Source organism: Atractosteus spatula, chromosome 10, assembly GCF_055471065.1.
Source record: "Atractosteus spatula isolate fAtrSpa1 chromosome 10, fAtrSpa1.hap1, whole genome shotgun sequence".
In the NCBI taxonomy this organism is placed as follows: domain Eukaryota; kingdom Metazoa; phylum Chordata; class Actinopteri; order Semionotiformes; family Lepisosteidae; genus Atractosteus; species Atractosteus spatula.
This window is the reverse complement of record NC_142715.1, coordinates 9,485,551-9,512,966: the sequence shown is the minus strand read 5'-3', so window position 1 is coordinate 9,512,966 and position 27,416 is coordinate 9,485,551. Positions and strand designations below refer to the sequence as shown.

Below are 27,416 nucleotides of genomic sequence, written 5' to 3'. Positions count from 1 at the left end.
AGATTTACTGGTTTAACTGTAATTAACAATAAAACAGGACGGTTTTGAGACTTTATCTACTTACATGGGATCTCACTTGTTTAATGTTTTGATAATTTAATATCCTTATTTTTAACTTAATCTCAGCAAAATGTGTTTCCAGTGCTTTGGGTTTTACAAAAGAAACACAAATCTGGAAATAATTTCTCCTGGTGGCATAACTCAAGGGACCAATTGCATCGACCCCAAAGCAGCGAACCAACTGGAGTTCAGCCTGTGCAAAACTAGTGAGCAAACTTAAGATCAAATGCAATGAACATGGCTGAAATTTGTCCACAGCTCCATTCTGAACCTGTCCTGAATTGCAATGAACCCAAAGTAACAACTGCTGCCCTCTAGATATTATTGTAGTAGTAGATTAATTTAAACCACCTCTTCACAGGTTTTAAGCAACTCAGTAGCGGACTAAGCACTGGATCCCATTAGAACTTTCCTGAACATAGTGGAAATGATACCTTCACTAAATGATGAACTTAGCATCTTTAGCTTGACATTTATTGTAAAATTTACCTAAAATTGCTTTCCAGACACAACAATTATTTATCAATACAAGTATTTATTAATAAAAGTGTAATCTGTTAATAATGAAGTTTAATATCTATCTTTATCAGTAGCTGTACTACAGATAATGCATGTTTAACCTAACACTAACCCTTTTGTATGTGATAGTTAATTTTTCAGATAACCAGGGGAGGGAAGAGAACTGAAATCAAGGAAATACAAATTGAAATGTAGTGTAATTCTTACATGTGTTCTGTTACATCTGGGAGTTAATTGAATAGATTTGTTGTATTTTTCTTTGCGATTTGAGTCTTCACTTGTGTTTCTCAGGGAAAGCAGGGATATTGGGGATGCAAAGAATAAGTTGTACTGTATAGGCAAAGGTATGGGTAAGTTAAAGAAAAAAAACATATTATTAAAAGTGATAATCTAAGACAATTCTTTGGAACAGTGTCCTTTCTCGTATCTGTGGCTGTGGTCCAACAATAATGGTGTTGAAATGTGCGGAAAGATTTGGAGACGAACAGGAGACCCATCCAGTCGGTAACAGGGTTGAGCAAGACCGCACATGCCTCAGTGACGGTGCTGTTAATGGAATAGTACACACACAGACCACATGAAAGGCAAGGAAAAGGTGGTTTTAAAATTTCAAGATCAGAGGAACAGCAATTAACTGAAAAGATCTGTTACAGAGCTCTAAGTTTTTCTTTTTAGAGCTGTAAATGTAACTTGTTTTTGTAGATCAAATCCACATATTGATGTTAATTCTATTTAAAAAATAAAATGACTAACGCTGTTCGACATTAGATGATGCTTTGTGTAACATTTGTTTTCACTCAGCTGTAAGGAAAATGCACTACGCGCCTTTATTTTAATTAAAAACTCTTAATGTAGATGAGTTGTACAACAAACATTACAACAAATGCAGCCCCTGAAGTTGCATAACATTTACGTTAAAATTATTGCAGACACAAAAGTAGCTTATGCCTATTATAACACCGAAATAGCAATGTGTTTGCTTTATTTGTCTGAAGGATCTCTGTATGAATCAGTATAACTTATCAATGGAAATAAAAACTGCTATAATACATGTTCAAGCTTAACACGCAGCTGCTATTATAGTTTGTTCGTTTGTGATTAAATGCAATTGAGTATCTCATAAGCAGTTACCTTCTCTGGTTTATTTCAATATAAATGCCGTTCTTAAATTCAAATTAACATTAAATTGCCAAGAACATTCAGTTATATACTAACACAAGATAGATAAATGAATAATTATGGCTGACATATTAACGCACTGAACAGACTAATTGAAAAGCTCTGATTCAGAGCACCGGCAGTTCTTGCTAATTTGAACAACAACGATGCTGAACCCTCAGCACCGTACTAAACACAAGTTCATTTGGTCCCCAGCTTTTTTTGGTCCCCAGCAGTTTTCGTTGCATCTGAACTCAGAGCTGGAAATGATCTCCTGATAGTACCGCATTAAGTACTCCGGAGCTTAAGCAGAGCGTGCTAAATCTGAAAGTTCGTTGAAATTGAATGATCTTGACACAGCGGCCTGTCTTGTAATCATGAGCCGAAAAGGTCGAAAGATACATCCTCACAATAAACACCTTTGCATTTCTGGGCACTTGTGCCATCGTTACTAATCTATTCTATCTGTGCTTCCAAACTATTCAATGTCGAGATTTTGACAGCTACATTTATGTATATGAAATACAAAGGCAAACATAGGATTAGTGGGACTATTAGAAGCAGAACTAGAAGAAAGCAAAAACATTATAGGAGTCCCATTTACTAAGGTGTATTTGCCTAGATTTTAGTTCACTTCACTCCATAGAATATTAATCTACGTCACAGTATGTCTCCCAGAAATCTATCACAAATTATCAAAATGATGACACTTGCTTCAAGACTGGAATACAATTTCAGTTTTATATTTCAATACAGTATATTAACAGCCACTAATGTTTAAATTAAGTTCATATTAACGATATTATTTCAGTAATGCGTTTCTCCGTCATTCAGAACTTTCCCTTGCGATCCGCTTAGCACTGTACTAACTTGGTTAGTGTAGTAACCTCTAGACGGCAGCAGCTGTTTGTGTTTGTTGCAACAGAGGATATATTTTAGTGCAGAGATAGCGACTAATTTCAGCTGCCAAGTCCTCTGCAATCGGTATTAGGAGTGATTTCCTTCGCTCACCTTTGTGCCGGAATCGGTCAGTACGATTCAATTTCTGTGCGGTTCCCCTCTGGTCCTGACCACAGCTCAGTTCTACAACGATGATCTGGTGTGCACAATAAATCAGCTATATTATATGTTGCTTTTAACCACAAAAAAATGCATTTGTGTTAGTCAGTTAGGTTAAATATTTTTATATCTGTAGCTTCTCCGATAAGAGGAGAAATCAGAAATGATAAAATGTCTAATTTAAAGCAAACAGATACCCATTTCTCTAACGTAAATGTGGGTGGAGACACTTCTATGGATTTTGTATTGTTTCAAAGTATTTGAAAATGAAATTAGAACGGGAGTTCTTGAATCTGTTTAACGAATAATCTCGCTTTCTCTATAATGTAAAAGGTGCAGGAAGAGATTCTTTTATGCTTAAAACATTAAGATTAAAAGGTTGAACGATGTTTAACGATGCTCTGCTTGTGCCATTTTGTGAACATTCTGCACTATTGTTCTTCATAGAGTGATGTTTATTACACATTCAGGGAAGTCATTAAAAAAATGATTATCTAAATTTCACTATAAATGACGATTTTCATCCATCTATGTCTTTAAAAATGGTTTAAGGAAGTCTTTAGATCCTCGACAATTTAAAAGATGAGTTCAGTGGAAATGTGTGCTTTACTAACTAAGAAGACCCCTTTGCACAGTTTTTACTACCCCTTTGCACTACCTTAAAGTACTACAACGCGTATTTTTCCCCTTTTACACTTAATTAAGCTCAGCTAAGCCAATTTGAAGGGGGAAACTATTTGTTTTCAGACCAAAGCACCTCTGCGGTACAGAGGCTCTCTGAGTTGGGTTCTAGATTTTCACTCGATTGCTCACTCCTCTCACACCTGTATCATGCAGTGACAGCATGGTCTTGCGCGGTGGCGGATCCTGTCTGCGATTCTCTTTAACTTGTTATCCGATGTAAACACGCTTGATCATCAAAACAAGGATAAATCGTGACTTTATTTCAAAATGCTTGTTGCTGTCAGATATGTGGTGACTGACTGGAAAAAAAGATTTTCAGTCCTAATCAGATTTTAATTTCCTCGAGGGCCACATTTGCTTCGGAAGAAAGGCCAGATGGCCAGACACTGGGAGGGTAGGTATTTTATGATGGAGGAATACGTAATAAACAACACAATTTACACTTATAATAAATTAAATGAAACCCCTTATATTGTAATATTCAAATGAACAAATAGAACTAGAAGAAATATTCACATACATGTGTGCAAATTTAATGCGATATTTGGAATTGCTTCAGTGACAGAATGTCCTCAAATTCTGGTTCAAACTTAGTCGCCCCCGAATCAAAATCTGCTTAAGGTGCTCATCAGAAAGTTATGTTCAACATTTGGATTTTACATATTTCATCTTTGTAAATGTTTGTTCACACAAAATGTGGAGGCAGAAGACAGAAAACGTTAGAAAAGTTGCTCGTGGAATGTTCTTAAAACACCTTTCAGGCAGTGATTTATATGTTTAACAAATCATTTTCCTTAAACAGATCCCTATACAAGTTATTCGCAGCAAAGTCAATTACTTCGAGCGGCAACTCAGGCTGAAGATCTTCAACTTCACTTGCAAAAGGGTTCTTGAACAATCTTAGGTTCTGTGAGATACTGTTAAAATCTTGAAAACGGTCCTGAAATTGCTGCTTCAAATGTGAAATCACATGTAAAGCGAACGGAATCGGAAAAGGTTCGGCACATTCATTTCTGTACTTTTCACAAGTTGCGAACTGAACAAAATTGTTTGCTGCCACTTGTTTGTCCAAAAAGAATTATTGTCTGAAGAATTTTTGTCTGAAGGATTTTACGAGTGAAAACAAATCTGAAATTATAGAATCTGAAACAAATCTGAAATTATAGAATAGGTCGTGTCCTTTGAGTCATGAAAATATCGAATTCTGTGCGTAATTCACTAAATCTCTAGTACTTGGCTTTGCTGATCCAGCGAACCCCTCAGTGGTACGGAACGTCCAGATATTCACTCTCGATTTCAGATAGGACGTTTTTAAACTGACGACGATTAAGGGAGGACTGTCATATAAAATTCACTGTCACTATCCATTACTTCAGATAATTGTAATTTTTTACCGCACAAAGCCTGCTGATGAATGATGATGAATACAGTGCAAAATAATCGTTTTTTCCCGGGTCTTCTGTGCGACGAGCAGTTGTATTAGATGACAGGCATATTTGTTCGGGCAAAGCAACTTTTTCTTTGTATATGCTGCCCATCAGTAAATAGTTTCCCTGCCTTAGCTATGACGTGCTATTTTGAAACTCGCCCTTACAATGGATTCTGATTGTTGTGATCAGCTTTTTTAAATATTTCACGCTGATAAATTAAGTTTTTCTTCAGTGCTTCTACTTTATCTGAAAGCATTTTGCCAATCACATCTGAGTATTTCTGTGCTTCGTATCGTAATGCCTTCGGATATTATATTCCTTGAGAACAGCGACGGTTTCTCTGCGTATTAAGCACAACGCTTTGTTATTGCTTTCAATCACGAAATAGTTTTCTTATTAAAAATACGGCACTCTTCGTCAACGTTTCTCCACTTAGCTCGTGACATTTCGATGTAAAATAAACAATGCAAGAAAACTCACGCACAACAAACGTGAACCTGAGGTAAAGGTTATTTAATTTAACACTTGCGCGTAAGCATGCAGTGGTGACGCTTTCCTCTGTTCTCGGGCCGGATAAAGATACCGTAGGTTGGAGACACTTGGGTTAATCCATTCGATCGCTGCATATTGTTAAACACGGTGAACTCAGCGTTCTGTATAATGCGATTCTGTTTAAAACCGTTCCTACAGCTGTATCTGAACAGGAGGAGGAGACAGTTCCAAGCTGTACAGCTCTATCCTGTCCGGCGCCCTTTACCCTGGAGTTTTCGATAGTTACGTTTAAATCTCCTGTCAGTAACAAAAAAAGCCTAGACTCCAAACTAATCTCATTTCTTGTACTTGAAACAGGTCCAGAGTGGGAGATCTTTCTATTAGTTTCAAAACTATTATTAGTTCAGATGTATTTAAAGCAGAAATCTAACATGCCAGCAATCTGCGCCACACGATACCTCCTTGTCTGAAGGCTGTGCTGAGTTTGAGATTGTGACTGATCGAAACAAATGATCATCTCACCTGTATCCTCCGGTCCTCCTCTGTGGTGCGAATCTGTAAGGTGGTGAAGGAGATTTCCGCGCTGGAGTTTTATAGACACACATTTCCTTTCACTTTCGAGTTTTATCATGACTAGAACAGGGAGTAAGTAACTATCCCTCCTTTCACTTTCAACTTTTCATACTGATAAACTACTCGCGGAAATCCCAGAGAAAGAAAACTTCCTATAGAGACTACTACATTTTTCTAATATAAAACTTTGAAATATAAGCACTAAACAGTTAATCATAACAGGTTTTAGACTACTTTGTATGTTAATTGAATTGTTTCCATAAAGCACCTGCAATTGAAACAACTCACATAATCTGGTTATATTAAAGGGTCTAAGGTGCAGTTCATAAACCTGTCTAAATATTGTTGGATTGGGATTGATGGGTTAAACTAGTGTAGCGCTCTTGCCCAGTGGTGAGGAGGAAGTTTGGAGATACTGTGGAAATGTCTATAGAGATAGGCCCCGTAGAAATGTGCAGTACACAAAATATGTCAGTTTACTTTGACTTTATCCTGTCCATACAGACAAGATTATTTTATTCTCAGAAACTAACCACACAGTGCTCTATAACCACCAATGAGGACAATGTCTGAACAAGTCAAGTCTTTATCTGTAGCTGGAGACATACTGTATCAGCAACAGCCAGTCTCGTCTCTTCTGTGACCTCTAGCATACCTCCTGTCTGACATGATGTAATTGTTTTAACCCTGTGTACCGTACATTTCTTTACACAGAAAAATACTTAAATTACAATTGCAATCAGCTAACTCCCGTCAGAGCCCTGACTCCTAGAGACCCTGACTAAACGCAGCCAAGCCGCCTCAGAAAGGTCCTTTCCTGTAGCATCAAGGATAACCACACAGTTGACAGCAGGACATAGGGAGGACCCTAGCTAAGAATGGAAAAGGCCCTGCAAATAATTTCACAGTGCGTCCTCTAAACCACTGCTTGTTACGAAATAGCAGAGCCCTATGCAGAAAACCATAACGATCTCCAGAGATGTAGTCGATATAACAATCCGAGGTCCGAAAGCCGTATTAAACAAGCTGGTGCAAAAGTACAAAACCAGATGTGGAGCCATGAGGAAGCCGAGAGTAGAAACCAGAATGATACCCAACGTACAAAAACCAAAACCAGGAGACGTAGTCAGAGAACAAACCAGGGTCAGGAAGCCAAAAACCAAGTAGTAAGTCGTAGTAAAAATAGAAGTAGCTCTAACCAGGAAAAACCCTCATATGAGCCCAGGGGAGAGTGTGAAGAAGCATTAAGTAGGCAGGGGTAAATGGGCAAATTGGGAACTGTGTTGGAATGTGAGGTGGAATGATGAGTCCTCCGGGGCCGTGGCATAACAGTATGGAGTTTTCTTTCAGCAAGTGAGTCTCCTATTCCTGTGAATTGTGTAGGTCCACATATTAATGCCTGCAGGTTTTCAGTGTGACTGGATTGTTCAGGTGGGTGTTGGTGCTGTAGTGAGTCTCACCTGAGAACCGCTCTGACTCATCTGTAATGGAGAGGAGACTCTGGGGTCTCAGGTGCTGGGTAAGCTAAGCTATCTGAGCTGAGACCTGGGCCGTTAGAAATAACGGACAGACAGGATAAAGTGAAAGTTTAAGCTGTCCTGGACTGCTAATTAAAATAGTTAACACCTCAGTACTACTGTAATAATTACAGAGGTGAAGCTCAGCCTTATTGTCATGGTCACTGCTAACTGAAGTGATAAAAACCCACTATGGAGGTGTAGCGGCAATGCTTGTTAATAAGACAGAATTAAGTGTTGGTATGCTGTCCTAAGGGAGGCCCCATCTCACCCTCCATCTCTGTGGTGCAGCCACAGAGAAAGTATTCATGCAGGCTGATTTAGGATGTTTTCTATTGATAAGGAACAAGCTCCCAGACGGGGATGCACTTAGCTAAGCCTGGCTATCATGATCAATGGTCATCCATTGGCGCCTATCAGTCTAGGGAGTGCCAAATGGACATCTGGACTGCATTCTTAAGTGTCAAGAGTAAGTGACTTATATCTCACCTTGACCAACCAATCAGGGACTGGCAGGGTGTGGTAATACCACGTGGGTCTCCAATGCCCGCCAAACTCTCAACCAATCAGCACACATCTGGGTCTTGGTCAAAAAGGGAGCGCAAGCTCAGATCGGGGCTCTCCTTGGCCATTTTCGCGCATCCTCAGAGACAATCACGTGACAACTGCTGTTGTCTGCAAAGGGACTTGGACTTTGTTCTAAGCGCGAGGCCGAGGATCCCGTACGTACTCAGAATTCTACCAACGGGAATGCTCCGCTTGATCAACGGCAGCCTACAGTTGGACCCTCGTCGACAACCGGAATAGCTTATTCAGAAGCAGCGCTGGACCGGGAACGAACCAGCTTCTTCCCAGGCAAAAGAGTGACTTGTGAGGACTCGCGGTCACACTCTGTGCATAGAGACTTTCTACTAGCCAGCCGGACTGCTGGTAGATCCCCTCGGAGCAACGACTGCCCTGCACGCCGCAGTCAGATTCCTCTGCCCGTCCTACTCCAAGCTGCTCCTCGACTGGTTGGCCGGTAGCCAGAGGACGCCAGGACAACGCCCATTGGACAACCGCTGCAACAGAGGCTGCAACAGAGCCTGTCAGCTGGTTTGGTGTTCGTGCCGGGAGATTCCACATCCATACACAGTGGATAAGTAAACCCCATGTTCTACATTGCGTCTCGAGAATTCAATTGTACCTCAACACAAGTTGTTATCAATTTAATTCATGAGTAATGTATTTACTTCCGAGTTTAGAGTAACAGTGGGTAATAACACTGATTAGCGATTTGGTAACCGAACGATATATATTGACATATATTCTCTGTTGTGTATCTCTTTGTGTTGGCATCTCTTCGAGATTATATACCTTGTATATTGATAACCCTCACAGTAAGGTCTGCCGCTCGTATCCAGGCAGACTAGTATATGTTTGGTGCACAGTTTATATTAATAAATGTATCTCGTGTATTGAACCCGTGTGTGTGCGTTGTTAGTTGTTCTGACGATTGATTTTCTAAAAGCCCCAACGAACAACCTCGTGATTACTGCTACAATTAATAATTGTCTCAGTAAACCCATCAAACCACTACAAGACCAAGGGCAGTGGGCGGTGCCCGGCAAGAGGGGCAGAGGCGGTAAGTCATGATGCCGAGAAGCATGAAGCGAGGGGGATTAGCTCAAATGGTAGAGCGCTCGCTTAGCATGCGAGAGGTAGCGGGATCGATTCCCGCATCCTCCAGGTCTGAGTTTGGAGCTCCAGGAGCCCGGTGCTCTCGTTTAGCCTCTGCAACTTCTGACAGGTGCTCCTCCGTTGCGGAGAGAATGTGCTTCAGTTGTCAAGCGTTGAAGGGCCACACCTCCTTCCCAACCTCAGTCTGCACTGAGTGTGTCTCCAACATTTTCTCGTCCAATTTGTCAGCTTAGCAAGTGAAAAGTATATCCGAGTGAAAACAGTGCTGATAATACTCTCACAGATTGTTAGAAGACGTGCTTTTGATCATCGATTGCTTAACAATCACATTCGTTCGACTTGAGCCATCAAGCTCGTAGTTTTCCTTCAAATCTTGAAAGCTCTCAGTGAGAACATCATAGGCTGCAGGACACCCCGTAACTTGAGTACTTCAACAGAAAGAAGAGCAGACAGCTCCACAAATATGCGAGGCGCAGAGAGCGCAAGGCGAGCCGCACACATTTCGGTGGCTGAGAGAGGGCAGTTTTTGCTTCTGCATTTCCCAAGTAAGGACGCATGATAACAAGCAATCGCGGTCCTCATCTACGACATAGTGGTGATGAGTTTTCAGGACGTGTTCTTTTGAACGAGCAATGAGGTTGCCGCCTTGGACAGCTGACTGCACACTCTCATTGTGCCACGTGATGAGAATTCACCAGGCTCGTTCAGTCATTAGTCACATTCCATTGTTTGCCATAAGCAGACACTGCGAAGTGATGTGGATATCAGTTCCCAGATTTGTGGACGAGGAGGAAAGGAGCACACAAGGGCGCGCCCAGGAGTTGAACCCGGGACCTCTCATACCCTAAGCAAGAATCATATCACTAGACCAATGAGCCACAGCAGCACTTGCCATTTCAATCTGTCAGCAAACTTGAGGACGGGGGAGAGGCGTCATTCGCTCGTCCAGTCAGACCTTCATCAATTAGTCAAGAATGCCGCAATTACACGACTGCCTTGCAGACGAAGGGCAGTGAACTGCGCCCGGTAAGAGGGGAACAAGCGGCACTAGGCGACACCGAGGCATGAGCCCCAGCGAGGGGGGTTAGCTTGCGTGGTACAGCGCTCGCTTTGCATGCGAGAGGTAGCGGGATTGATTCCCGCATCCTCCAGGTGTGTGCTTAGAGCTTAATGTGCCAAAAGGTGTCCTTTAGCCTGTGGTCACGCCTTGCATGGAGAGCGTCGTGCAGCTGTCAAGCGTTTCGCAGCCACGCCCCCTTTTCATCTTCTCTCTGGCTTAAGCGTCTCCGCCATTCTCTCCTGACATTTCATGTCAGCATGTCAGAAGTCCGAGTGACGTTTTTAATGGCTGAGTGAGGGCACGATGCTGAAGCAGAGAGGCCACTTCAGCCAGAGAGACTTGTGCTAGGTGAGTTCTGAGACACGGACTCGCAACAGAAACAGACCAAAAATGTATTGGTGAGACAAACACTTGCGGCAACTGGTCGCTCATAACCACGTCTGGAATGCGTGACTAAAGAACATTCACATTCAGAAATAAGTCAAGAAATTTGCCATTACTTTCGCTCGCGCTGCTGTCAGCCTGCCCATGTTGCCAAAGAAAGATTCACTCGGCGTCAGCATGACAGAACAGCGATCACTTCAAAACAATGCTCCACACTCCGTAAGCAAGAACTTCAGTGTTTGCAGTCACCCGATATGCCGATGGTCAAAGGAGCGCAAAACACGAAGCGTCAAAAGACAAGATGAGTTGATGGAAAGAGCATTGAATTGATGAGCACAAAAGTTCAGCTCGTACAATAGGCAACGAAGGTCCCGGCATCGTCATCGCACTTGAAAGGACTGCCTTGCAGACTAAGGGCAGTGGGAGGTTGCTGTTGTGAGATGGAGGCATTGGGATGGTGGGCCGAGATCTATTCTTCTTAAGGAATTCTTCATCGTGAAAGATCGGTCCACAGGTCATCTAAAGAACTTACAAATTTTTTGGACTCAGGGAATCATGTGCTACTGAAGGGAGTGAAGTGCTGAAACACATGACATGCCCCCTTGATCTCACATGCACAATTCTGCTGCAACATGCACAGCTACCGTCCACACCAGGCAGTGGGGCTTCAGCAGAATTTGCTACGCCACCTGCAATTACATATCCAGCTGCACACATATACATGGCCCCTCTGTCCTTTTCAGGATCTAAAAAAAAAAAAGCATAGCATGGTTTTCCTGCAACCTGATTGACCTCATCTCCCTCAGAATGTGCCCCGCTGCATTCATTGCTGAAGCAGGACGGAGGCTAACGGACATGCCAGAACAGTGAGGTTCAGCGATCTCTCCAAAATATTGTGGTTGTAGAGGAAGAAATATGGTTTAAATTGTACCTTGGTATTTCAAACTCTCTCTAGAATGTTATCCATTTCTATTTTATTTTGATAGGAACTGTTAAAAGGCTAATGACACTAGATGAAAAGAGAAGAAAGAAAACACAATGTTTCGGCCGTGGAGCCTTCTTCAGGTTTGAGGGCTCCACGGCTGAAATGTTGTGTTTTCTTTCTTCTCTTTTAAGCATGGAATAGACCTATTACTTGTTCCTTTGCAGCCTAAAACATGCTGACACAGCTCCCCACCTGAACTGCTAATAATACTAGATGCCTAGTAGTTTGTGGTACTTGGTTATTGTCTTATGTTTGCTCAAACTGCATATGTGTGATTGCATATTTTTGTGTATTTTCATATGCCAATATTTAATTCACTGAAATTTCTGTATGCTTGGAAGGAAGGCAGATGCTCATATATGTTGATCTTTGTTGGGCTGGAAAAACTGATAAAAAGTGTATGAAAAAAGCTCTCCCCAACATTTCCCTTCTCTTGGCCATGGTTGCACTGCCCTTTCTTTCCATCTTTTGTCCTTCTACAAAGATTCCAGGGCTCTTTTTCCACCATAATATCAGAAGCCAAAAATAACCATCTAATGTGTAAACAGCATTTGTAATGTTGGTAGCTGGAAGAGGTTAAGTATGTTTGCAAGACCTAGTTGATTACACCACAGACTTACTTTGTTGTTGTCAGTTTTTTTTTCTCTTTTAAAGGCTGTAGGTGGGGTGTGATGGACTGTACCACTATCATAGAAGATTTTTTCAGGACACATCGCAGTACCATAGTAGAATTTATCAATAGTAGAATTCCATAGGACATTATTTATCAACATATAACATTACCCAGTGTGAGACTCTGCCAGTAAACCTCAGAGCATTGAGTTCTCCACTGGTGAAGATGGCTTTCTGAAGTCATGAAATCCACTGCTGGGATGCCTGAGAGACAGTGATTGAAACCTGGCTGGAATTAGACTCTCTGTTAGTGTGTGGGAATTATGTGGTAAAAAGGGAAAACTCCTTTACTTTAGTCACTTTGAAAGTTCAAATGTACAGAACCTGCAAAAATAAGCAATGAAAAAAATCCATCACCACTCTCATGATAGCATAACTCAGAGTCTCTGCTGTTGTGTAACAATACACACTTTCAACTTTCTTCTCACCTGTCTCCAGAGAGAATGTTGTTAGTGCTGATGACCTTGAATTAGACCTTGTTGACTCTGTAAAACAATCTTCCTCTGCTTAGATTTTCACTCAGATTGATTTTGTTCTCAGAATATTCCTGGCAGCACTGAGTTTCTAGGAAATGAAAAGTGAAAGAAAAAGTACAGAAGATCAGCCCTTGAATAAACAACATTGTGCAGTATTAGCTACTATCCTGTGCTAGAGCCTGTCGTGGTAAGCAGTCGATGACAGAATCTAGCACAGATACTAATGAAAAACTGTTAATGAAAGATAAAACACTTGAGTCTTATTTTAGTTTTCCATTTCCCTTTCATTTGTGATGTACTGTACAGCAGGCCACAAAACATGTACAGAAACAGATATGCACACATTCACACCAGGCAATGACAGTCTGCCCAGTCAGAATCTGAGCTGTGAGTTATTAGAATTCTGTTTGTCACGGATCATCCACAGAAAGGGCAATGTTTGAACACAAGGATCCCCAGGAGAGAGCCTAGTAACATAAACCCTTGGAGCAAAAGCAGATGATTAACGTCATAGTTTGTGTGGTTGAGCCAAAGGTGAGCATGAGGATATGTGAGTCACCATTCTTAGAAATGGATCCAACTTCAGACAGGCGTCCAAAGTAAGACTATACAGTGCTGGGGCAATGGCACTTTAATGATCAGAAGGATAGCAAGATTTTTAATGCTTAGAAATTGATTTTCTGGTGATGCACACGACAGCTGCAACATTTTAAAGGGAGCAAAAAGTTTTCATTTGTGTAAGAAAAGACAAACAAATATTTGGCTTACTGAAGTATCCACCTGTCATTCTTGTCATTCTGTTGATACTCTGTGCTTTGCACCTTTTGCAGCAATGAGAACTTTTAGTCTTCCTGTGTCAGTCTTGCACATCTAGAGTTCAGAATGCTCGGCCAGGTTTACTTGCAGTTTTGCTCGAGCTCTGTCAGGTTGGATGTGTGAACTGGAATCAAGTACTTCTACAGATTGTCAATGGAATTCAAGTCTTGGCTATGGCTGGACCACTGAAGGACATTTACTCACTTGTTCTGAAGCTACTCCAGTACTGTCTTGGCTATATGCTTGGGGTCGTTGTCCCATTGGATTGTGAATCTTCAGAAACCCCAGTCTGAAGGATGAAGCAGGTTCTGCTCAAGGAGTTGTCTACGTCTTGCTCCATTCACTCCAAGCAGATAGTGCAACATTTGCCTTCTCTCGGCCATGATTACACTGCCCTTTCTTTCATCTTTGTCCTTCTACAAAGATTCCAGGACTCTTAATCCACCATAATATCAGAAGCCAAAATTAACCTTCTAACATGTAGAAATCATTTGCAATGAAAGGAGGTGGAAGGGTTTAGAACGTTTGTAAGACCTGGTTGATTACCACACATAGACATACTTTGTTGTCAGTTTTTTTTCTCTTTGAAAGGCTATAGGAGGGGTGTGATGGACTGTACCACTATCATAGAAGATGTTTTTCTTCTAAGGATACTTCTGTAGCGGCAAGGCTTATTTAAAATACAGGAATTAAGTTTGCTGCTCCCTTGCCAGTCCCTCTCTCCCTCATCTCAGTGCAGCTGGATACAGAGAGGCCATTCCATCTGGTTCACATCTGAGGTGCTTTTCTAGCTGATAGAGTTTCCTGATAAGGAACAGCTCCCAAGGCTGAGATTCACCAGCCACCCTAATAAATGGTCATCTCTGGCACCTTACTGTCTGGGAGATTCCATGGGAGAGTCACATCCCAAGGTTTACAACCCTAAGGTCAGAGGTCATTGTTACTCATCCTCCACCTCAATCAGAACGGTCAGAACTGTCGACAACTGAATCTCAGGATTCAGGACTAGCGCTACATCGGGAACGAACTGGTCTTCTTCCCGTCTAAAGAATGTGCCTTGCTTGGACCCACAGTCACTTTCCATGTGCACAAGCTCTGCTAGTTCAGCCGGGACTAACTAGCTGGTCTTCAGAGAGCCCACTGCCTGCGCGCAGCAGCAAGAATCTCCCCTTCCTTCTTCCACACCTCACGCCGAACCAGAACTGCCTGGCACAGGGCCGGAGGACGCCAATTGGATGCAGCAACAGCCTGTCGCTGTTCCCTTGTGTCTGCTGGAGATCTGAATCCACACAGATTGGATGAGTATTCAACATTCTGCATTACAGCTCGAGAATTCAATTGTTACCTCAACCTGAGTTGATATCAATTTAATTCCTATGAGTGACGTACTTCCTTGCGAGTATCTAGTGTAAAAGTTGTAATCAAAGCTCATTTACGAAACAGTCTAAAAGAATGGTATACTGAATGTATGTCCCTCTTGGTTTGTAACTCTTCGTTATTGAATATACACCTTTTGTATTCTGCTAACCCTCACTATAAGATCTGTTATGTTTATATGCACATTTTATGTATTAATAAATGTATTGTTGTTTATTAGTGTTCATGTGTTTGCTGTCACGATTGTAGTCCCTCCCCCTGAAGGGCGCTCCGGTTCTTTCACTTCGGACTTGATTTTGTGGACCTGCCCCGTTTCAGCTTCCTTCCAGCCCCCCTTAAAAGCCAGATGCCCACTCAGTTCGGGGCTCTGCATTGATTCCCGCATCGTGCGAGCCCGGGATCTGGATGCGCCTGGCTCCGTTATGGTTTTAAGTTCCTGTTCCTGTTCCCGTTCCCATTTCCCCTGCCGGTCCTGACCCCGGCTCTGGTTTTAATCGTCAGTCTCGTTTGTACCGCCCGGCTTTGGACCTTTTGCCTTCGTCTTGGATTTTCCCATTTTGAATCTGTTTTGGATTGTTTACCCCGGACTCACCCCCCCTGGACACCTCCGCACTTTGGACACGCCCCCCGTTTTCATTCCCGTCTCCTGCCTGCCTTTTTTCCCTGTGTTCTCTTCACTCCACCCCGGATCGTGTTGTCTGCATAGGGCAACTGAAAGAACGCTTTCGTTACATGTGCGTTGCCGAGTTCTTCCGCAAGGTCAGTTTTCTAATAGCCATCAAAGAATCATTTTGTGACTTACTGCTACAATTATTAATTGTCTCAGTAAATGCACAAAACCCCTACACTTCCATAGTGATAGATATTAATCATCAATATATAGCATTTCCCAGTGTAAGACTCTCCCAGTAAACCCCAATGAATTGAGTTATTTACTAGTGAAAATGATTTGCTGAAGCAGTGAAATCCACTGCTGGGATTTCTTGCTGAGTTGCTGATGATTTGCTGAAGTAATTAAATCCATTGCTGGTGGAAACAATGAGGGAGCATGTCTGGGAGACAGTGACTGAATCCTGGCTGGAATCAGGCTGTCTGCTAGTATTGATCTGTGGGGACCAAATGGGACACTTTAGAGGTGACACTTTACAAGTGAAAATGCACAGCAGCTGGCCGCCTTGATAGTCAGTTAGGGGGGATTCACCTCTCTCATTATGACTTACCTAATAATTTCTGCTGTTATATAACAATATACAGACTTCCAGTTTTCTTCTCATCTGTCTCCGGAAAGAATTTTGATAGTGCTAATAACCTTGGATTAGTCCGTTTTCACTCTGTAAAAGAATCTTCCTTCCATAATTGCAACCTGTAACTTGTAAATACAGACCTTTTCACTCCAGTTCATTTTGTTCTCAGAATATTGCTGACAACACATTGCTTACAGGAAATGGAAAGTGAAAGTAAAATTTCCCCTTTGCTGCTAATTGTCTATCATTTGCGATAGGAGACCTGAAGAGTTGCTTTACAAAGGACTGAAAAAATATACTGTAGCAGACATTTATTAGGTTGTGTAGGAAATTTTGTGAGTATGGTGCCTTGCAAAACTATTTGGACACTTAATATTAATATTCTGAAATGTTATTAAACTTAATATCTGAACTTAAGATATGCTATAGAAAATGTCTGCAAAAAAATAAAATATGATGATTGACATGTATTTGGGCAGACCAGGCTACCCAGAGAACACAGAACCAGTGACCACAGCCTAGCCATGGAAACTGGACACACACAAACCTGACTGCTCAGACAGGACAGGCTCAGTGACCACAGTCTGGACACAGAAACTGGTCACAGACAGACCCGACTGGCCAGAGAGCACAAATTGTGCTCCCACTGCCAGCAGGAGAAGCAGAGATAGAGATGCACTTTCTGCAGTACTGATGAAACACTGTACAATTGTTCCACATTGCTATCACACAGGTGTTATTCCAGTCTTTCTTAGCTGTAAAAAAAATGTTATGTAAATTTTTGTTTTTCCAGATATACACTGTCTATTATCTAAAGGGGTTGTTTCCCATTGTTATTGTCTATGAAATGGTCACTTCTTGTGCCCTAAATGTTCCCTGAGATTCAGAGATTTTCTCATTCCTGGATTGAGCAGTGAGAATTTTTTTTCCAACTTTTAAGTTCAAATACAGAACAAACACATACAGTATAAACCTTTACAGCATTATATATCGAAAATGGTAAATATGCACGCATGAGCAAAACAAAACCAAAAGAGAAAATACATTTTGCTCTGGTCAATAAAAACAACATTTTCAGTTGGAAGCTTTTCACAAGCATGTTTTTCTTCCTTTTTTTTTCTAATTGTTTTCTCGCGCAACATTTAAGGGAAAGAGAGATGTAGTTGTTTAATAGAGCAGTTGTATCTTTCTTTCTCCTATTATGAGTGGCCCTGCCATCATTCTGCTCCGATTACTTCTTGCTATTTATGCGGCAATGGCGATTTAACAGCTCAGGCACACTGAGTGGAGAAGAGGATCTGTGTCTTCGTAACATCTAATAGAAATTTCTCCTGGAATGTCTCTTAAGTGGTTTAATCCCATTATTTCTTACCTGAGAAAAAAAGGATTCTGTCAGGAAAACACTTGAGTTAGAGAAGAGGTATTCACCCATTTTTCATATATTTTAAAGATTTTTTTTTAAAATGACATGGGATGAAATGTGTGACTTTCTTGACAAAGTCACACACACCACAGGGAACCACCACAGGATATAGTTTGCCACAGGAAATAAGATTTTATAACTGAATCCTACAAAAACTATAAAACAGAGGCCTATTGGACATTACTGTAGCTAAAGCTCACCTTAGAAATTGTTGGTGATTGGACAGCAGTCCCGAAAGTCTATTAGCTAAACTGAGACAGAATATGCAGGGTTTTCTTTTGTGTTTTGGTTGATGTTTGTTGTTCTTGTCAACAGCAGTACAGTATGTTACTTAAAATGACCGTTACATTGATTATCTTAAAGAGCAAAATACAGTCTGTATCATGTTTTTTGAGGATGGATACATGACAAAAAGAAAGTGAAACTAACAACCGAAACTGAGAAACTCATGAATTATTCATCTGTGGGAATGTCCCATGTTTTATACTGTGCAGAGTAGGGCAGATAAAAACAAAGTGAAAGAAAGAAGAAAGAAGAGGAGGAGGTAATGCCAATGCTAACCAAAAAAGGTTATTTAATCTCACTAAAACTGATTGGATGATGTGCTAGTGGGCAGTGCTACTGCCCACTAGCACAGATGCTGTGCTAGTTCATTAGCACTGTATATTTAGCATTTTTACCACAGAATTTAAGCATTTAATCCATGTTAAGGTAACATGGACAGGGGTGGTGTTCCAGGACACTTTGTGAGCCTCATTTAAACAAGTGAATCATATTGAAGGGTTAAGGGTTAAAAGTGCTACTATATTAACTAGATGAGGATAGGAAAATAGATTTGTTTGGAACTTTGTGTGGGAATGATTAAAAATAAGCAACTCTTTTTCTTTGTCTGTGGTCTGGTAGATTTGTGCCAATGTATGCCTTGGTAGCAAAATGTCACTGTAACTGTGCTAGAAAATTATTTCTTATTTGCAGCAGTCCTTTGATTATGAAAGTTAGACAGTAACCACAAATGATCAATTTACAGAACAGTCATTGCTGTTGTATTAATGAGTAAGGTACTGTACTCGGATTACTCAGATATTGGAAGTTGCTTTAGATGAAAAGTTTTTTGAATTTTAGAAGCAGCAACCTGTTTGTCTGCTAGTCTTAGTCTGTCAGTAAGTAAGTTTGGAGCACAGAAACAAAGTGCAGGAAGTGAATGGTTCAAAATAAATCTAGAACATTTTCACAGGCAAATTGACTCCAAATTAGGTTGTTCAAGAAAAAAACAAAAATTATTAACCAAGCATGTAAAGTTTTATTCCATACTCAAAAGAAAGCAAACACAACGCCGGCTGTGGAAACACAATGTTTTGGCTGTCTGCCCTATCTTTCTTACACCCGAAGAAGGCTCCACAGCTGAAACTTTGTGTTTAGTTTCTTCTCTTTTCAGCATTGGAATAAACCTTTACTTGTTCCTTTGCAGCCTACACATGCTGACTAATTGTATTATTAAATGAAGTTTAAGAGGAATAACAGTAACACTTTAGTCTCACCCAGCTGTTTCTAAACATATTTGTTATTTAAATTAACTATTGTCACAGAAGTCAGAAGGGACAAACCGTGGAGAGGCAGGAGAGCGAAAAAGACCCCATGTGAAGCGGCGGAACGGGGGTTAGCCGGGGTCAGCCATGCAAAGAGTTCTGGAGTGCCGTAAAGAAACCTATGCCCTCAGGTCATGGACGGAGCGGCGACCTGGTGCTAGGCAGGTCTCAGAACATCCGAAGGTCAATGCTGAGCGAAGCAGAATAAGTGACCCGGAAATATATAGCCCCAGAGAGAGAGACAGCGGAAGGAGAGCAAAGCACAGGAAACTAGGGACAGGACAGAGAAGGAGAACCCTCTGGCTACAGAGGGCATGACAAACAATTGATTGTAAAACAATCTTCCTCTGCTTAGATTTTCACTCAGATTGATTTTGTTCTCAGAATATTCCTGGCAGCACTGAGTTTCTAGGAAATGAAAAGTGAAAGAAAAAGTACAGAAGATCAGCCCTTGAATAAACAACATTGTGCAGTATTAGCTACTATCCTGTGCTAGAGCCTGTCGTGGTAAGCAGTCGATGACAGGATCTAGCACAGATACTAATGAAAAACTGTTAATGAAAGATAAAACACTTGAGTCTTATTTTAGTTTTCCATTTCCCTTTCATTTGTGATGTACTGTACAGCAGGCCACAGAACATGTACAGAAACAGATATGCACACATTCACACCAGGCAATGACAGTCTGCCCAGTCAGAATCTGAGCTGTGAGTTATTAGAATTCTGTTTGTCACGGATCATCCACAGAAAGGGCAATGTTTGAACACAAGGATCCCCAGGAGAGAGCCTAGTAACATAAACCCTTGGAGCAAAAGCAGATGATTAACGTCATAGTTTGTGTGGTTGAGCCAAAGGTGAGCATGAGGATATGTGAGTCACCATTCTTAGAAATGGATCCAACTTCAGACAGGCGTCCAAAGTAAGACTATACAGTGCTGGGGCAATGACACTTTAATGATCAGAAGGATAGCAAGATTTTTAATGCTTAGAAATTGATTTTCTGGTGATGCACACGACAGCTGCAACATTTTAAAGGGAGCAAAAAGTTTTCATTTGTGTAAGAAAAGACAAACAAATATTTGGCTTACTGAAGTATCCACCTGTCATTCTTGTCATTCAGTTGATACTCTGTGCTTTGCACCTTTTGCAGCAATGACAACTTTTAGTCTTCCTGTGTCAGTCTTGCACATCTAGAGTTCAGAATGCTCGGCCAGTCTTACTTGCAGTTTTGCTCGAGCTCTGTCAGGTTGGATGGGTGAACTGGAATCAAGTACTTCTACAGATTGTCAATGGAATTCAAGTCTTGGCTATGGCTGGACCACTGAAGGACATTTACTCACTTGTTCTGAAGCTACTCCAGTACTGTCTTGGCTATATGCTTGGGGTCGTTGTCCCATTGGATTGTGAATCTTCAGAAACCCCAGTCTGAAGGATGAAGCAGGTTCTGCTCAAGGAGTTGCCTACGTCTTGCTCCATTCACTCCAAGCAGATAGTCCAACATTTGCCTTCTCTCGGCCATGATTACACTGCCCTTTCTTTCATCTTTGTCCTTCTACAAAGATTCCAGGACTCTTAATCCACCATAATATCAGAAGCCAAAATTAACCTTCTAACATGTAGAAATCATTTGCAATGAAAGGAGGTGGAAGGGTTTAGAACGTTTGTAAGACCTGGTTGATTACCACACATAGACATACTTTGTTGTCAGTTTTTTTTCTCTTTGAAAGGCTATAGGAGGGGCGTGATGGACTGTACCACTATCATAGAAGATGTTTTTCTTCTAAGGATACTTCTGTAGCGGCAAGGCTTATTTAAAATACAGGAATTAAGTTTGCTGCTCCTTTGCCAGTCCCTCTCTCCCTCATCTCAGTGCAGCTGGATACAGAGAGGCCATTCCATCTGGTTCACATTTAAGGTGCTTTTCTAGCTGATAGATTTTCCTGATAAGGAACAGCTCCCAAGGCTGAGATTCACCAGCCACCCTAATAAATGGTCATCTCTGGCGCCTTACTGTCTGGGAGATTCCATGGGAGAGTCACATCCCAAGGTTTACAACCCTAAGGTCAGAGGTCATTGTTACTCATCCTCCACCTCAATCAGAACGGTCAGAACTGTCGACAACTGAATCTCAGGATTCAGGACTAGCGCTACATCGGGAACAAACTGGTCTTCTTCCCGTCTAAAGAATGTGACTTGCTTGGACCCACAGTCACTTTCCATGTGCACAAGCTCTGCTAGTTCAGCCGGGACTAACTAGCTGGTCTTCAGAGAGCCCACTGCCAGCGCGCAGCAGCAAGAATCTCCCCTTCCTTCTTCCACACCTCACGCCGAACCAGGACTGCCTGGCACAGGGCCGGAGGACGCCAATTGGGTGCAGCAACAGCCTGTCGCTGTTCCCTTGTGTCTGCTGGAGATCTGAATCCACACAGATTGGATGAGTATTCAACATTCTGCATTACAGCTCGAGAATTCAATTGTTACCTCAACCTGAGTTGATATCAATTTATTTCCTATGAGTGACGTACTTCCTTGCGAGTATCTAGTGTAAAAGTTGTAATCAAAGCTCATTTACGAAACAGTCTAAAAGAATGGTATACTGAATGTATGTCCCTCTTGGTTTGTAACTCTTCGTTATTGAATATACACCTTTTGTATTCTGCTAACCCTCACTATAAGATCTGTTATGTTTATATGCACATTTTATGTATTAATAAATGTATTGTTGTTTATTAGTGTTCATGTGTGTGCTGTCACGATTGTAGTCCCTCCCCCTGAAGGGCGCTCCGGTTCTTTCACTTCGGACTTGATTTTGTGGACCTGCCCCGTTTCAGCTTCCTTCCAGCCCCCCTTAAAAGCCAGATGCCCACTCAGTTCGGGGCTCTGCATTGATTCCCGCATCGTGCGAGCCCGGGATCTGGATGCGCCTGGCTCCGTTATGGTTTTAAGTTCCTGTTCCTGTTCCCGTTCCCATTTCCCCTGCCGGTCCTGACCCCGGCTCTGGTTTTAATCGTCAGTCTCGTTTGTACCGCCCGGCTTTGGACCTTTTGCCTTCGTCTTGGATTTTCCCATTTTGAATCTGTTTTGGATTGTTTACCCCGGACTCACCCCCCCTGGACACCTGCGCACTTTGGACACGCCCCCCGTTTTCATTCCCGTCTCCTGCCTGCCTTTTTTCCCTGTGTTCTCTTCACTCCACCCCGGATCGTGTTGTCTGCATAGGGCAACTGAAAGAACGCTTTCGTTACATGTGCGTTGCCGAGTTCTTCCGCAAGGTCAGTTTTCTAATAGCCATCAAAGAATCATTTTGTGACTTACTGCTACAATTATTAATTGTCTCAGTAAATGCACAAAACCCCTACACTTCCATAGTGATAGATATTAATCATCAATATATAGCATTTCCCAGTGTAAGACTCTCCCAGTAAACCCCAATGAATTGAGTTATTTACTATTGAAAATGATTTGCTGAAGCAGTGAAATCCACTGCTGGGATTTCTTGCTGAGTTGCTGATGATTTGCTGAAGTAATTAAATCCATTGCTGGTGGAAACAATGAGGGAGCATGTCTGGGAGACAGTGACTGAATCCTGGCTGGAATCAGGCTGTCTGCTAGTATTGATCTGTGGGGACCAAACGGGACACTTTAGAGGTGACACTTTACAAGTGAAAATGCACAGCAGCTGGCCGCCTTGATAGTCAGTTAGGGGGGATTCACCTCTCTCATTATGACTTACCTAATAATTTCTGCTGTTATATAACAATATACAGACTTCCAGTTTTCTTCTCATCTGTCTCCGGAAAGAATTTTGATAGTGCTAATAACCTTGGATTAGTCCGTTTTCACTCTGTAAAAGAATCTTCCTTCCATAATTGCAACCTGTAACTTGTAAATACAGACCTTTTCACTCCAGTTCATTTTGTTCTCAGAATATTGCTGACAACACATTGCTTACAGGAAATGGAAAGTGAAAGTAAAATTTCCCCTTTGCTGCTAATTGTCTATCATTTGCGATAGGAGACCTGAAGAGTTGCTTTACAAAGGACTGAAAAAATATACTGTAGCAGACATTTATTAGGTTGTGTAGGAAATTTTGTGAGTATGGTGCCTTGCAAAACTATTTGGACACTTAATATTAATATTCTGAAATGTTATTAAACTTAATATCTGAACTTAAGATATGCTATAGAAAATGTCTGCAAAAAAATAAAATATGATGATTGACATGTATTTGGGCAGACCAGGCTACCCAGAGAACACAGAACCAGTGACCACAGCCTAGCCATGGAAACTGGACACACACAAACCTGACTGCTCAGACAGGACAGGCTCAGTGACCACAGTCTAGACACAGAAACTGGTCACAGACAGACCTGACTGGCCAGAGAGCACAAATTGTGCTCCCACTGCCAGCAGGAGAAGCAGAGATAGAGAAGCACTTTCTGCAGTACTGATGAAACACTGTACAATTGTTCCACATTGCTATCACACAGGTGTTATTCCAGTCTTTCTTAGCTGTAAAAAAAATGTTATGTAAATTTTTGTTTTTCCAGATATACACTGTCTATTATCTAAAGGGGTTGTTTCCCATTGTTATTGTCTATGAAATGGTCACTTCTTGTGCCCTAAATGTTCCCTGAGATTCAGAGATTTTCTCATTCCTGGATTGAGCAGTGAGAATTTTTTTTCCAACTTTTAAGTTCAAATACAGAACAAACACATACAGTATAAACCTTTACAGCATTATATATCGAAAATGGTAAATATGCACGCATGAGCAAAACAAAACCAAAAGAGAAAATACATTTTGCTCTGGTCAATAAAAACAACATTTTCAGTTGGAAGCTTTTCACAAGCATGTTTTTCTTCCTTTTTTTTCTAATTGTTTTCTCGCGCAACATTTAAGGGAAAGAGAGATGTAGTTGTTTAATAGAGCAGTTGTATCTTTCTTTCTCCTATTATGAGTGGCCCTGCCATCATTCTGCTCCGATTACTTCTTGCTATTTATGCGGCAATGGCGATTTAACAGCTCAGGCACACTGAGTGGAGAAGAGGATCTGTGTCTTCGTAACATCTAATAGAAATTTCTCCTGGAATGTCTCTTAAGTGGTTTAATCCCATTATTTCTTACCTGAGAAAAAAAGGATTCTGTCAGGAAAACACTTGAGTTAGAGAAGAGGTATTCACCCATTTTTCATATATTTTAAAGATTTTTTTTTAAAATGACATGGGATGAAATGTGTGACTTTCTTGACAAAGTCACACACACCACAGGGAACCACCACAGGATATAGTTTGCCACAGGAAATAAGATTTTATAACTGAATCCTACAAAAACTATAAAACAGAGGCCTATTGGACATTACTGTAGCTAAAGCTCACCTTAGAAATTGTTGGTGATTGGACAGCAGTCCCGAAAGTCTATTAGCTAAACTGAGACAGAATATGCAGGGTTTTCTTTTGTGTTTTGGTTGATGTTTGTTGTTCTTGTCAACAGCAGTACAGTATGTTACTTAAAATGACCGTTACATTGATTATCTTAAAGAGCAAAATACAGTCTGTATCATGTTTTTTGAGGATGGATACATGACAAAAAGAAAGTGAAACTAACAACCGAAACTGAGAAACTCATGAATTATTCATCTGTGGGAATGTCCCATGTTTTATACTGTGCAGAGTAGGGCAGATAAAAACAAAGTGAAAGAAAGAAGAAAGAAGAGGAGGAGGTAATGCCAATGCTAACCAAAAAAGGTTATTTAATCTCACTAAAACTGATTGGATGATGTGCTAGTGGGCAGTGCTACTGCCCACTAGCACAGATGCTGTGCTAGTTCATTAGCACTGTATATTTAGCATTTTTACCACAGAATTTAAGCATTTAATCCATGTTAAGGTAACATGGACAGGGGTGGTGTTCCAGGACACTTTGTGAGCCTCATTTAAACAAGTGAATCACATTGAAGGGTTAAGGGTTAAAAGTGCTACTATATTAACTAGATGAGGATAGGAAAATAGATTTGTTTGGAACTTTGTGTGGGAATGATTAAAAATAAGCAACTCTTTTTCTTTGTCTGTGGTCTGGTAGATTTGTGCCAATGTATGCCTTGGTAGCAAAATGTCACTGTAACTGTGCTAGAAAATTATTTCTTATTTGCAGCAGTCCTTTGATTATGAAAGTTAGACAGTAACCACAAATGATCAATTTACAGAACAGTCATTGCTGTTGTATTAATGAGTAAGGTACTGTACTCGGATTACTCAGATATTGGAAGTTGCTTTAGATGAAAAGTTTTTTGAATTTTAGAAGCAGCAATCTGTTTGTCTGCTAGTCTAAGTCTGTCAGTAAGTAAGTTTGGAGCACAGAAACAAAGTGCAGGAAGTGAATGGTTCAAAATAAATCTAGAACATTTTCACAGGCAAATTGACTCCAAATTAGGTTGTTCAAGAAAAAAACAAAAATTATTAACCAAGCATGTAAAGTTTTATTCCATACTCAAAAGAAAACAAACACAACGCCGGCTGTGGAAACACAACGTTTTGGCTGACTGCCCTATCTTTCTTACACCCGAAGAAGGCTCCACAGCTGAAACTTTGTGTTTAGTTTCTTCTCTTTTCAGCATTGGAATAAACCTTTACTTGTTCCTTTGCAGCCTACACATGCTGACTAATTGTATTATTAAATGAAGTTTGAGAGGAATAACAGTAACACTTTAGTCTCACCCAGCTGTTTCTAAACATATTTGTTATTTAAATTAACTATTGTCACAGAAGTCAGAAGGGACAAACCGTGGAGAGGCAGGAGAGCGAAAAAGACCCCATGTGAAGTGGCAGAACGGGGGTTAGCCCGGGCTCAGCCGTGCAAAGAGTTCTGGAGTGCCGTAAAAAAAACCTATGCCCTCAGGTCATGGACAGAGCGGCGACCTGGTGCTAGGCGGGTCTCAGAACATCTGAACGTCAATGCTGAGCGAAGCAGAATAAGTGACCCGGAAATATATAGACCCAGAGAGAGAGACACCCGAAGGAGAGCAAAGCACAGGAAACTAGGGACAGGACAGAGAAGGAGAACCCTCTGGCTACAGAGGGCATGACAGTACCCCTCCCCCACCCCTTCATGGGCGGCTCCTGACGCCCAGCAGATAAATGAGCTGCACAGCACTGGGGGGAGGAAAAACCTCATTTAACTGAAAGGAAACCTCTGGGAATCCATGGCTGAGAGCTGCCCCCTCCTCCAGGGTATTAACCTTTATTGGGTAGAGGAAGGGGGGGGTCAGGTAGAGCTCCGGAGGCTTAAAACAAAAAAAAAAGACAAGTACACAAGCACAAACCACAACAAACATAAACCTGGGAGACCAGGGTGACAACAAAAAACAGGTAGGAACCAAAAGTTCCGAGACACAGGGAGCAGGGGGGACCAAATAGGAGGGGAAACCAGAAAATGAAAAATCAAAACACCAAGCAAAAAACAAAAAATAAAAAGACTAAAACCTGGGAAAAATACCACAAACTGGGCAAAACACGTTAAACATTCTATCACTGATATCGGAATGAACAACCCGAGGAGAGCCAGGCACGAAACCCGTTCACAGACATGGATGCTCAGAGTGATATCCAGCAATGAGAACAGGAAAGCAGGAAAAAAGCTCAACATTCTATCACTGATATCGAAGTGATCTACCTGAGGAGAGCCAGGCACAGGGCCCACTCACAGGCACGGAAGAATGGAGTGATATCCAGCGATGATGACAGGAGGGCCAGCTCAACATTCAATCACGGATGCCAGGAGAGACAACCTGAGGAAAGCCAGGTATTCAGGAGTGTATGTCGGAACGGCATAACACAGAATGTCCCGCTCACAGACACGGAAGTCAGGAGTAGCATCCCGCGATTAGAATAGGAGAACTGAAAAAAAAAGCCCGGAGAAAAAGAAAAAACTGCGGCAAGACAAAAAAGCGCCGCTCGCGGGGTCGTAGATGGGTCAGCATTCTGTCACAGATGTCAGTAGGGACATACCGTGGAGAGGCAGGAGAGCGAAAAGACCCTATGTGAAGCAACAGGAACAGGGGTTAGCCCAGGCTCAGCAGTACAAAGAGTTCTGGAGTTCTGAACACCTATGATTTTAGCAGGAATTGCGAGTGCTTTGCACATGTCGAACTTCAAGTACGAACTACTACAACAGTTGTAGACATAATTCAATACCACCGGAAAAGTCCAATACCGGCAACGT

The 27,416-nt window shown here is 41.5% G+C and overlaps 1 protein-coding gene and 1 non-coding gene across 2 annotated transcripts in view; one reads left to right on the top strand and one right to left on the bottom strand.

The window, feature by feature from the left end:
- Positions 1-5,947, bottom strand: part of LOC148824861 (guanylate-binding protein 5-like) — a 32,458-nt gene extending 26,511 nt beyond the window's left edge. The window contains exon 1 of the mRNA XM_088926464.1: positions 5,925-5,947. The gene's annotated coding sequence lies outside the window, so the exon portion shown is untranslated. The remainder of the gene's footprint in view (positions 1-5,924) is intronic.
- A 3,200-nt stretch (positions 5,948-9,147) lies between these two features.
- Positions 9,148-9,220, top strand: trnaa-agc (transfer RNA alanine (anticodon AGC)). Its single transcript has one exon. It is a non-coding gene; the product is annotated as a tRNA-Ala (tRNA).
- Positions 9,221-27,416: the final 18,196 nt, after the last annotated feature.